The sequence below is a fragment of the Sitophilus oryzae genome, unplaced genomic scaffold (assembly GCF_002938485.1).
Source record: "Sitophilus oryzae breed Bouriz unplaced genomic scaffold, Soryzae_2.0 scaffold_130_pilon_pilon, whole genome shotgun sequence".
Lineage (NCBI taxonomy): Eukaryota > Metazoa > Arthropoda > Insecta > Coleoptera > Curculionidae > Sitophilus > Sitophilus oryzae.
The window spans coordinates 702,844-716,463 of NW_022145960.1; the positions used below are offsets into that span (position 1 = coordinate 702,844).

Consider the following 13,620-nt stretch of genomic DNA (forward strand, 5'->3'; position numbering starts at 1 on the left):
CTAAAAATTGTATTAATCAATAATAAATAAGTAAAAATAAATATGTAAAAATAAAAAAAAAGATTAAGAAAAAGTCACCTTGCCTACGATTCGAACCTGCCTCACTACGTCTCAACGCCTTCAAATCCTAACGCCTTTAACCACACGGCCACTCGAGGACTTGAATATTCTGTGTAAAATTCTTACTTAAACGATAATGTTTAGTGAAAGTACTTTTTTATTTATAAACATTTATTTAATTCTGTTTTGTATTTGTTCTTATAGCGGCAACATAGATACATTATCTGTAAAATTTTCAACTGTCTAGCTATAAAGTTAGTTAATAAGAATTAATAGGTGTAGCATATTTCAACATTATTCACTGGTTTTAAAAAGATCAAAAAATATGCATGTGTGTTTATAGTATAAATGAATTGCTCCTTACGTTAGTTCTTATTGATATAATAGCAAAAAAGTATAAAGTATAAGCGCAATTTTATTAAAAATATGTTATTCTAAGTTAGAATAACATAGAGTTAAAAATATGTGTTACAATTTCTAACACATATATTTTTTTAACTCTAATGTTCTAAATTAATTGTTCAAAATATAATTGTTATTTTTTTCCTAGGAAAGATAAAACTTCATTAATTTTCATAAATAAATTTATTTCTATTAAATTTTATAGAGCAATATGTACTACAGTTTTATTTCACATTTTGTAATACTGCTTCGGTGCGGTGCCCCATTGCTATCTGTGAGTTCATTCAAATTATGAAAAATCACTACTGATCTAGAAGATAAAATGTACCTAAGTACCATAATATTATAATCAAAAATGACTAATTTTGTAAATTATTACCTATAATGGTTAGATGAGATGCATGTAAACTTCTTTAGGCTGGTTTCTTAAAGTTAGGTGATTAATTATCTTCGCATCGTCATAGGCTCTAATCAATTGTAGATTATTCTTCAATCAACCTGAAATATGTAATATTATTTACTTTATATCTATGAAAAATTATCATTTTCTTTATGAAAATTTTGAGTTTAAATTTAAATCTGATTAGAATAAATATACGTCACTAATTAACATTTTATCACAGGTAATATTCTATATTATTTTATGTTTACTTTTGTGAAAATATTACTTACCTATAATATTTAAACGAGTTCCTGAATGTACAATTTTACTTGTTTATCGCGATGCCGAGTTCTGAATCTTGTATTGGTTGTCTAAAACTGTTTGATTTTGCTTAGTTATATTGTATCCTATATTTTATTAAACAAACTCAAAATAATGTTTATAATTACCTTCATCAGCCTTTATACCATTAAAAGTCATTATTATCAGTTATTATTATGTAGTATGTAGTTATTTCTTTGAGTTATTTGTTGTTGTTTGTTTTCAAAGATCATTTTTGAGGTTAATATCATATGAAACTTTTCGTAATTAGGCAACTGGTAAATGACGTGTGACGATAAATTAATAAAATAATAATGTACGTATTAAGTTAAATATTTATATATTAATTTAACATCCGGTATTACCTAACATCCATATCTATTTCATGTTTATAAATTACATAATTTTTAATTTTATATATTCATAATGAAATGAAATATATTTCGATATAACGTTTGGCAACCACGCAACTGAAGTGCAAGCGACATCTGTGCAAGAGAAGCAAAACCTCCCAAAAAAGTTAGAAAAGGAATCTAAAAATTTCAGATTATTCAAACGTCACTCCAATATTTTTCCAAATTGGAGTGAAATTGGGGTGACAATTTTTAACACGTAAGGAGCCATCTGGATTATGTGTTATCTGTGTTTTTAGTCACTTCCTGTTTGACTGGAAATGACTAAAATTTTTGATTTTTAAACGCACCCTCGGTATATTTCTACTTTATTCCAAAAGAAAATGACATTCTGAATAGAATGGCATAGCATATGTCAACTTTTGACATTTTCGCTTAAAAAAATCAGTAGTGCCAGGGCTGTGTTAAAAATAAACAAATTATAGGGGGAGAAACTTCTGAGACGCACTCGGTATATAGAGCATAAGAAATAGAATTCCAACGGCAGTCTCGTTCTGGTATAAGTGATCTTTGAAAACATAACAGTATTTAATTGCAAAGCAGTTGCATTATTTTTTATTATATTTTATTATTAAGAATTTAAGAAAATTTTCCTTTCTTTTTCACAAACAATTACATATTTAGTGCAGAATCAGTATTATGATCAGACAGTTTTGTCGGCTGCAAAATGAGGATCATTGGCTGATCCTGATGATGCATTTCTTTGTGAGAAATTTTTCTTTGCTACAATTTTCAGTGTATTACTACATATTCAATCCGGAACAATCAAAACCCCCAAAAGATTAATATCTTTCCCACTACTATTAATAAATTAATTTAATTAATGAGGCAAACTTATAAGTTTTTTTTTGATAATAATGATATCGGGATCCTCTTCAGCTTCTTGCGAATGAATATTTGCCGCATATAACTTTAGGGCATATCAGCCATTAATAACAAATAAAGGGTGTGTATAGTAGAAAAAGTGCAATTTTGAGCGGTCAGTCTAAAACTGTTAATTTTGCTAGCTCTTGACCCAAAACAGTTTGTTTAGAAATTTATAAAAACGAGAATTATAGAAAGAAGGATTATTTACAAAAAGTTGCTAGCTTTTGAGTTATAAAAATGCCACGAACAAATCCGATTTATATTTTTTTATTTAATTTTGTTTAATATTCTTCCACGAAAATGAATTCGCAAATCCCAGTTTTGGATAGAGCACTCAAAAAACATATAGAATAGAAGAAATCAAAACTATCCCAAAGCTTTCGTGCTAAGGATTTTTTTGAGCATAATTTCAGTAAACTATAATACGATACATCTAGGATACAGTATAGTGTTTATAATGTTTAGTCAGATATTCTTCCCTATGTAGTGTGGTAATAGCTAATGTGTTAATGTGGAAATTGGTGGACAGTACCGATTAATTATTGAACTGGATATTCGTTACTATTTGTTTAGATTACTGTTTTGAAATATTTTAGTTGCTGTTGTGGCGCTCCTATAGTTACCGGCGCCGCGGGCGGCCGCCCGGGTCGCCCGTCCCTTCCGCCGCCCCTGGCTACGAAACAAAGCAGAATCGGACCTATGTTGATATGAAAAATAAGTCTTATTTTTACGTGAGGAATCTCCCCACGAGAGATGGCACATGTTTTTTGAAACACACTGTATAGGTTTATGGAATTGAAAACATCAAATATTTTGAAAGAACCTACATTGGTTTTTATAAACATAAAATTCGAATAAAATTTTCAGGCGTAGTTTCCGTTAGTTATAATAATAACTAAAATCTAAATATCTAATAGCGTGGTTCAGTATAATACAGCTTTATAAAGGTGCGTATTCATTATCCGAACGAACGAACGAATGTTCGCTAGTGGTATGGACGAGAACCGTACGATAGAACCGCACGAGAAGACCGGACCATAGACCGGACGCATTTCTTGGCGAACGCCTTTGATGTACCGACTCGAAACGGATGGTCGAGCGAACGAACGAACGAACGGCCGCATGCGTTTGGTCCCCGTCTAAATATACCGCACTTTCATTCGTTCGTTCGTTCGTTCGTTCGTTCGTTCGTTCGGATAATGAATACGCACCTTAACAGTTCTGCTGCACGATAGATAGCTATACAAAAATAAAAAAAATAGTGTGCCACGCCAATTTTTGGTAGTTATGTTTTTATACATACTTACTGTCCAATTTTTATTTAAAAAAAATATTATAATGCTTTAAAAGTTATTTATTTACCATCCTAACCAGAATAAGAAATAAAGTACTATTTAATTTTTAAAAAATATCTATACCATTGTGGCGGACCTCTTTAAAAAAAATCCTATTGGTGTTTCGCCACTTGTACTTGCACAAAATAAAGACAATCATATAATTTAAAAGAAAATATCTTTGCCTTCAAGTTATATTAATTAAATAATAATAGTAATATTGCTTTAGCTAGAAGAAATACCTTCTCTATTTTTTCATTAATTATGGGGTATTTTAAAAGCAAAATAAAGAAAACTTAATGAAAAAAGTATTATAATGTGCGTCTAAAGGCCTTAAACTAAATCTCAACTAAAACTTAATTAGTTTTAACAGGTTTAGCAAATTATAATTTGAGGTTAATGGTAATTCTCATTTAAGAGAACAACTTTTTATATTTTATAACTTGAGAAGAATTGTTATCTTAAAATTAGCTTAAGCGTAAAAATGGCTCTTAAATGACAATTTTTTTACTTAAAAATGTGTATAACACATTTTTAAGTAAAAAAATGTATGAAGGTTGTTTTCTATTAGTTTTTCCAGATATGCCGTCGGTTCTATTCTGAAAAAGAGTAATAAAAAACGTAAGTCTAAACGTAAAATAGTGTAATCTAAACGAAGTTAAATAAATTACGTTTTCTCTACAAGTTAGGTACTACATAAATAAAAATATCTCAAAGTATTGTAATAATTTGATAATTCTTGATATTCTTATTTTCTTTATATTCAAAAATATATGTGTTTTATTACATGAAAGGTTTAATGTTGTTAAATTGAAGGAGAAATTTTATCTAAAAAATCATTAGCAATATATTGTGTTAAGCCTGTTTAGATTCATATTTAAACAAGCCAACATATTTTGATATTTTAAACAAGTGCGCGGTTGTCATATCACAAAATTTATATTAAACTGAGAAAAAAAGGTACACATTAAAAATATACATTTTTAAGATAAAAAATATGTTTTTCTGAAAAAAATAAGTTAGTGCTATGGCTCTGTGGCATACTCCACGAGCAGCCAATGACAAAGGGCAGTACTGTTTCTAGATAGAAGTTTTTCGGGCTGACGATGCCACAGTTGACCGAAGAGTAATGTTTATGTAGTAATAAAAATATTATAGGTAATTCAAAAAATATGTTATGGCCAAATAGTGAAAAATTGGAAAATGTTGGATAACCCTGTGTAATATTATCCAAAAAGGACTCCGCATCACTGAGAGATGGTGCAGGACTGTCGGACTGAGCATCAGCTGAGCAGCAACTGAGCACCAGAAAGCAAATTCTGAAAAACTTGGAAAGAATCCACCTAGATGCCAAAGAAATACTGCCTTCACAGGAAAAAAAACTAAACTTCTGTGGAACAGGCACATTAAGAACATTACCTGCAAAGCCACAAATGCTCTCATGATATGCAAAAGACTGGCCGGAAATAGATGGGGCTGCGCCCTAACATTTTGCGCTGAGTGTATACCATGATAGTAGCTTAGTTACTTATGGATTAGCTGCTTGGTACACAAAACTAGAGCAACGTACAGCAAGGCTAAACCTGTGCAAAGTCCAGAGACTGGCATGCAGGAGCCATGAGAACCTGTCCAACAGCACCAATGGAGGTCATTCTAGATCTAACACCACTGCACATTGCCATTGGTAGATATGTCAATGCAAAACAGTGGATGCAATCGGCAGACCTGTCGCTGGCGGAACATAAGACTGAAGCACTCCTAGTGAATAGCCGGAAGAAAATGGAGACCATCACCATCAGAGTAGGCGACCATGAAATCCAGTCGCAACCCCATATCCGGTACCTTGGCGTGGTCTTGGATGAGAGGCTCAACTACAAGGAGCATATCTCCAGCGTCAGTGAGAAGGCGGGAGCAGTTCAGGGCGCATTCTCATGGATAATGCCCAATATCGGAGGCCCCAGGCAAACCCGGAGACGATTACTTGCAACAGTAGTTACCTCCGTCCTGCTATACGGAGCACCGGTGTGGTCAGAATCGCTGGAACTAAAAACATATCGCAGGACAATGACATCAGTCCACCGACTCTCAGCGATCAGAGTGGCGTCAGCATACCGGACTGGATAATAGGATACAGTGAGTGTAGTGGCAACATGCTTGCCTATCGACATCTTGGCGGGAGAACGCCAGCGACAACACCGCAAGAAGAAAGTCGAGCAGCGACAGGTCTTCTGTGAAGAAGAGAGGACTGAAAGTCATCGTCTCTGGCAAGTGAGATGGGACAGCTCGACGAAAGGTCGGTGGACACATCGACTAATCCCGGATGTCACCAAATGGATCACCCGTGTGCACGGGGAGGTTGGAATCTACATCACCCAACTCTTGACTGGGTATGGACGCTTTCGAGCATACTTGCACAGATTCAAGAGAAGTGACTCCCCGAACTGTCACCATTGCCGCGTGGTGACCGAAGATGCGGAGCACGTGTTCTTCCGATGCCCTCTATACGAGGAGATAAGGACGGAACTCGAGAGAAATCTAGGCTTGTCCATCAGCCCAGAAAATATAGTAGACTGCATGCTGAAGAGTCAATCGGCATGGAACAAGGTAGCGGAGTATGCTAAGACCGTACTCAAGGATCTTCGCACCACCTGCGAAGAATAGACAGCAGTAACACCAAATAAGAACGCCCCGGCGAGTAGTATTTACAAAAAGTGCCGCCTGGGAAAAAAACGTTCCTGGAGAGAGGACAGAGGTGTAGCTTAGGTTTTAGTGAGGTAAAAATTCCACATAACTCGTCTGGCACATAGTAGGTTTTCCCAGGCGAGTACCTGTTGCAGGTTTCCCGCTTCACCTCTTTCATCGAGTAGGTAGGAAATTGTTGGATCATGGGCTTGGTACATCCTGGAAAAGGAAATACCACTTCTCCAAACTTTATTTGATAAGAACTATATTCTAATTGAACTCTACATTCTACTTTTCAACTAATTGTACTCAATATTAAGTCGTTAATTTACAACTCAAAAAGGAAATATTTTGCAGTACGGCCAAAAAATATTTTTGTATACTGATAAATCGAACTCTAGAGGAAATCATATTAAAATTTGTTTTCGTCGTTCAAAGATGGCTGTAATTTTTGAAGTGAAACTTCTTTACGCGCGATTGGAGTAAAAATTCATAGCCGTGACACACCACGGCCTTGACACGACTTGCCCTTGAGTGGTAAGGAACGCGCAACCGCCAAAAAACATTTGATTTAAAGCTAAGAAAAGCATTACAATAATCTTGATACTGTACCCTGTACCAGTATCCTCTCGTTGTGTGCTAGGAAGTAAACTTTCATGCATATTCTCATCGATAGGTTTGTGGCTTCCGAATAACGCTCTAAGTAAAGCATTTAGCTCATTTGCTAGCTCAGAATTAGAATTATTATTAGAGTTAAGCAAATCGCATTTTCATTGGAGGACATCGTCATATTTATTTCAAACCTATAATCAATGAGAATATTCATAAAATTTAACAAAATTACTGTAACTACTATAAATACCAATTATTGTTGGTTAGGTTCAAAATTTTTTCTCTTCTTAAATAAATTTAAACCTTAACATTATTTTGGCATTAAATTATTTTAATTTAACAGGTATTTGCATAAAAGTGTGTATTTTGGGTGGCATTCCACAAAATTTGCAGGCTATTAAAGGAACAGAAAATGTACAGCTTACCGAAATAAATTGAAAATAACATTTATAGGTATTAAAACAGCATTATCTGTCACTTTTTCAAACATGTTCTTCAAATCCACCTATTCAATAGCTGTTAGTAAGAAGTTTCACTTCAAATATGTTTCACTTCACACATAGTGCACACACAGTTTTTTTATAGTTAATGATACAAGTTCGATACGAAGATCATAATGAAACGCGTGTAACGTTTACACAAATTTTAAAAATTTAATCTACGACGCGACACGAGGGACGATCCAAAGAGATTTGATTTAATTTAAAATATCAGAGATATCCTCATAAAAATTAAAATTCAAAATTATCAGGTGCACATATTAGTCGACGCCGTGGTAACCGTGCTTGTTGATTGTTTCCCTTTTGACTTTGACAACTCAATTATTGATGTTTAATTTTGTGTTAAACGTTCAGTTTCAGCAAAAAACAAAAAATAATATTAATATGGGCGATTCTGATTCTGAAAGTGTCCCTTCGGATATTGAAGGCATTGCGCAAAACGTTGTCGATTCCCTACTTCCCGAAAAATCAAAGCAAACGTACGAGCAAGCCTATGTAAAATGTGTCTGCACTGGTGTACACTGGTGTATACGGTTACGAGTTGTTGAGGGCTGAGCCGTTTAATCTTTTTTCTCTTTTATATATATATATATATATATATATATATATATATATATATATATATATATATATATATATATACCTATTTATAGTAATAAATACTTTGGAAAATAAACTATGAACCATATAAATGCAGCAAATGTTTTACAATATACAAATAATGAATAGGTACATAAGGTAATGGGTATAATATAAAATATATTTTAAATTTTGGGGTTTGAAAATCGATCTAATTTAACAAAAAACATTTAATATATACTAATAGTGATGTATTATTATTTGCATTCACAAAATTTATAAGTATCAATATTCGAAAAATTATATTTGCAAGTAATACAATATCATAGAAAAAAGTGCGTCAGCAATGGCTATGAAATAAAGATCGCTGTCATTTTATAATGTAAAATTATTCTAAAATTTTTGATTTTCTTGGGATTTAGGTTCGGGAAAAACGCTGATTAAGTTTTCATTTGGTTTTCCATTATTTTTTTTTGGTAAAAAAAACGTTCCGGCTAACATTATAGCCATCATCAGTGTTGTATCATATAAAAAAAATAGTGTCGAATATAATCCAAGAAATTGCATATAAAATGTTCACACCACACACCACATCATGTTTACTGCAATTAATAAACTAATATAAACTTGTCAAAAGATGACCACATATTTTTTTAAAATATTATTCTTAACACTAAAACTATCTACATTGACTATGGAGTACGATTTCAGCCATAGTCAAATATAAGGAATAATTATGTTAGCGTGACGTCATAAATCTCGCTCGAGGCTGTTCTATTAGAGACGGCATTGCGTCAGTATGGCCGCAAGTTGCTAATCTAATAAAATTAACCTTTGAATAAGAAGACTAAGGAAGGAGCATAATGCTATCCATGTATTCATGCATGGTGGGCGGAAAAAGCTCTCTAGTGTGGGGATCCTTTACAGTTCTGTTTGACGATTCACTTGACACATTTGAATTTGATTTGAAATTTTGTGGATTTGTCAGTCTTTACGCAGCTTATTTTATGTTATTTATTATTTATTCTGTAGCATTTTTTATTCCCTTTAATATTTTAATAATTGAATTTAAAAATCTATTTTTATTTAAATTTCTTAGTATTGGCGCCATCTATTTGCTAGATGCCAAAGATACCAAACTCCATTTGTTACAGGTCACTTGTTTCGATATTTAATTTTTATTAGCGCATCTATTCGCTAGATGTCAAACTTTATTTCTTACAGTTTACTTGTCTTGTTTATTAGCGCCATCTATTCGCTATATGCCAAACTTCCTTAATTGCATTTCACTTGTCTGAATCTCACTTCGCTGTGGATTGCGATTTTCTGTTCTAATGATTTCAATCATATGATATCACTTTTTTCTCTCTCTTTTTCTTTTTTTCTGGGAATTTGGATCTGAAAAAGACGCGTGTGTCGGCGTCCGACAAATTTTCCAGTGAAAAGCACTCTGCATCCACTTTTCGATTTCGATTGCATGGGTATTCGATTTGGAAATTTGAAAACCTTGTAAAGTATGCAATTCAGAGTATAGATCGTATTTGTTTGGTTTCTTCTTGGAATGATCACCTTATTTCCGTTTGTTATTTCGTTTATTTGAGTATTTAATTACTGGTTTGGATCGGCATATGGTTTGAATATATTTATGTAAAGTTGATTTTCAGACCAGTAACTACCACATGGTACTCAGTAACTACCACATGGGTACTTACTTTACTTTTTCGTATCCGGACCATATAGGTACATAATGTACAATTATAATTTAAAATTCTTTAGCCCAGTACCGGGCGACGTCTAAAGCATTTTCATCGGCGTTCCATAAATTTTCAAGGGTACATGTATGAGGGCATCTTATGCATGACAGCACATGCTCCATATTTTGGATTTCGCCGCATTCACATTTTGTGTCTTCATCCGTGATAAGTCCCCATTTCGCTTTGTTGGTTTTAACAGGCGCTACTCCTGTTCTGATGCGGTTTAGGGACTTCCACGTGACCCAATCAAGATGTTGGCCTGCAGAATCTTCTTCTCTAAGAGGATAATCAAGCGGTGGATCTTCTTGAACAGTTTTTAAAAAGTTTTTCCGAGATCGGAGTCTGCTTGATCCTTGGAACTCGCCAAAAAGCGGATGGCGCTCGTCGAACATCTGTTTAAACTTTTCAGTGTGTTCAGCCGCTTTGCGCCGCTGTGAGGGAGCTGCAAATCCGGAGGCTCTGTAAAGTTGAAATAAGCTTGTTGCTTTCATACACCCTGTTGTTATTCGGCACGTTTCATTTAAAGCAACATCAACTTGTTTGGCATGGCTCGATCTATTCCATACAGGACAGGCATATTCTCCCGTTGAAAAACATAAAGCCCGTGCAGTTGTTTTTAAGACAGATGGATTTGCGCCCCACTTGCTTCCAGTTAGCCTTCTCAAAATGTTATTTCTAGCGCTGACTTTCTGGCGAGTTTTCTGACAGTGGTACCTATATGTCAAGGTCCTGTCTAGTATCACTCCGAGATACTTCGGCTTTTCTGTATGCTCCAGCAAACTACCTCTCCACAAGATATTAAGCTTTGTTGCAGCGTCTCTATTGCGTAGGTGGAAAGCGGAAACCTGCGTCTTGGAAGGGTTGGGTTTAAGTGAGTTCCGGTCGTAGTAACTAGCCATTGTGTTAAGTGCACCTTCCAGTTTTTGTTCGACGCTGTGAAAGCTGGTATCTTGTACAGCTATTGCCAGGTCGTCAGCATAAAGAAAATGTTTTGAGTAGGCAGGGAGAGGTTGATCGTTGGTATATATATTAAATAGCATTGGCGCCAGGACGCTTCCTTGGGGCAGCCCATTCCTTTGAGTTCTCCATCTGCTCTTACTATTGTTCAGAGTGACACAAAAGCGTCGGTTCTGCATCATTGTCTCGATCACTTTTACCAGGTTATAATCCTTAATTGTAGCATATATTTTAGTTAGGAGGTGTTTATGAATGATGGTATCATATGCGGCGGTTAAATCGACAAGAGCGACTCCAGTGATCAGCTTCTCCTCGTATCCCCTCTCGATATGCTCTGTAAGAGCCAAGACCTGCCCAGTGCATGATTTTCCCGGCCTAAAGCCCGCTTGCTGAGGAATAAGTTTCGATTCTACGATTTTCTCCATGCGTCTGAGAATCATTCGCTCGTAAACTTTGTACAAATGACACAACAGGGAGATCGGTCTGTAGCTACTGGCCAGTCCTGGATCTTTAGCCGGTTTCAGCAGTGCTACAACTTTAGATTTTCGCCAAGATTTCGGGATTTTGTGGCTGTCGGTACATTCTTGAAAAAATTTCAAAACCCACATTTTTGTTGCTGGGCCGAAGTTTTTAATCTGCTCGGTACACAAATCGTCTACGCCTGCTGCCTTTCCGTTTTTCATATTGTTTAAAGCGTAATTGAGTTCTTTTAAACTGTAGGGATTCTCCAGGATGTTAATCTCGTTTGCTCGATCTCTCTCTAATCTTGGTATTCTAGTTCTCTTTTCGGGCTTTCCATTCTTCAGCAGCTGGTGGGCAATCTGGTCAGGTTTGATGTTACCGATTTGTTTCCTTTCAATTGGGTCGCCATCAAGTTTTTTTAGGAAATTCCATGCGATCTTACTACTGTGAGTCATATCAATTTGCTCTATCTTGTCTATCCATCTTTGCTGTCTGGAATTACTCAGTTCTTGCATTAACATTGAGCCACATTCTAGCGTGTCTTCACTAAAAGGATCCTTCTCAAAGAGTTCTTTGTACCTGGTTAACAGTTCTCTAGAATCGTTAGAAAGACCAGGAATATATTGTTCTCTGCAACCCCTTGGTATTGTATGTCTTGAGACTAGCCTCACTAGATCAATAAATCGTTCGTAGTTCTTTGGTATGGGCTCCAGTTCACTAATAGCTGAATCCAATTCACTAGAGAAATTCTGCCAGTTGGCTTTTTTGAAATTAAACCGACGCCTAAATGGAATATTTGGTGATCTGACGGCTGCGTATACGTCAATTCCTATTGGTTTGTGCTGAGTTTTAGGCACGGGATGGTATACTCTTTTAATACACTGCCCTTCCAATGCGAGGCTAGTGAAACATATATCGGGGTTATATCCACGTTTCCAGATGTTGCTGTGGAAAGAATGTGGAAGTTTATTATCGTGTATAAGGGTAAGATCACATGATTCTGCCCATTCTTCGACCAGGCTTCCGTTCGTGTCGGAATCTGTATATCCCCAGGCTGGGCTATGGCTATTAAAGTCACCCAAGACGAATTTAACCTTCTGAGAATCGAAATTCAATGGTGGTGTAAAGATAAAGGTTTCTGCCGGGGGCTTGTAGACGGAAGTGACAGTGTAATTTCCAATTTCCACTGTTAATATTTCGATGTTATTTGTGTTTGATGACCCAACTGATGTAATTACTTTGTCAGGTTTGACAAAGATTGCACTCCCATGTTTGTTATGAGGTAGTTCAATGGCCAATCGCATGCCAGGGATATTAGGTTGTTTTTGTGTGTGGTCCCTGTGTGTCTCCTGAATACACAGAACATCGCATTTATTAATTCTGCAAAAATCGGATAATAATTCCTGTTTGCTATTCGTAATACCCTCTATATTTATGGACGCCATCGTCAAGGTCGGTTCTGAGAAGAACCCTTGATGATTATTTCTCATGTTGGTTCGTACACTTCGGTCCGGTGGTGGAAGGATTGGCCGTCTAAAAGAAGACGTTTCCAGGGGACGCCAACAATAGTATTTTTTGTTTACTAATTTTGATACACTATTGCAATCGTGGAGGCTCCTTCCATGTCCCCCCTACCACATGGTACTCAGTAACTACCACATGGTACTCAGTAACCACCACATGATATTAAGTAACTACTACATGGTACTCAGTAACTACCCCATGGTACTCAGTAACTACCACATGGTACTCAGTAACTACCACATGGTACTCAGTAACTACCACATGGTACTCAGTAATTACCACATGATCTTAAGACAGTGTTCCTGACATTACAATCGTTCTTTTGGCTGATATCGAAGACTTCTCCTGCCATAGTCATCTGCATCCACTTCTGTTAGTCTGGAGAATACCTAACTACCTGTTTACTTCATAAGAAACTATATACAGATAAGTCTTAAGTTTGATACACAAGGTACGCTTTTATTTTATAAATTTTGAGACAACAGATTTAATAACCTGGTAAATTATCACTATTTATCCCACATATTGTAGTCAAAATTATTTTTTATTTAACGTTATAAGTTATAATTTGATTCGTACAGTAGACTCTTACTTAGCTATGACATTTTATATGAAAATTATTAACACGTATTCATTTTAAAGGTTTTTGTACACGACATGTTTCGAAACATCATCGTATTGAGACATACATAAATTTCACCTGTTTTTATATTAAGTAGCTTACTTAGTTCAAAGAATACAGTTACTAAATTCGAATCTATTTAAAATAAC

The 13,620-nt window shown here is 35.2% G+C and overlaps 1 protein-coding gene and 1 long non-coding RNA gene across 3 annotated transcripts in view; one reads left to right on the forward strand and one right to left on the reverse strand.

Moving 5' to 3' along the window:
• Nucleotides 1–13,620, forward strand: part of LOC115874968 — a gene marked incomplete in the record, with an annotated part of 636,162 nt that overhangs the window by 206,231 nt on the left and 416,311 nt on the right.
• LOC115874972 lies at nucleotides 531–1,804 on the reverse strand. 2 transcript variants are annotated; one of them, XR_004048947.1, is made up of 4 exons: nucleotides 1,294–1,804; nucleotides 1,135–1,221; nucleotides 842–960; nucleotides 531–790 (listed from the first exon to the last, which is right to left on the reverse strand). It is a non-coding gene; the product is annotated as an uncharacterized LOC115874972 (long non-coding RNA). The 2 variants fall into 2 exon arrangements; XR_004048946.1 differs by having other exon boundaries at nucleotides 534–772.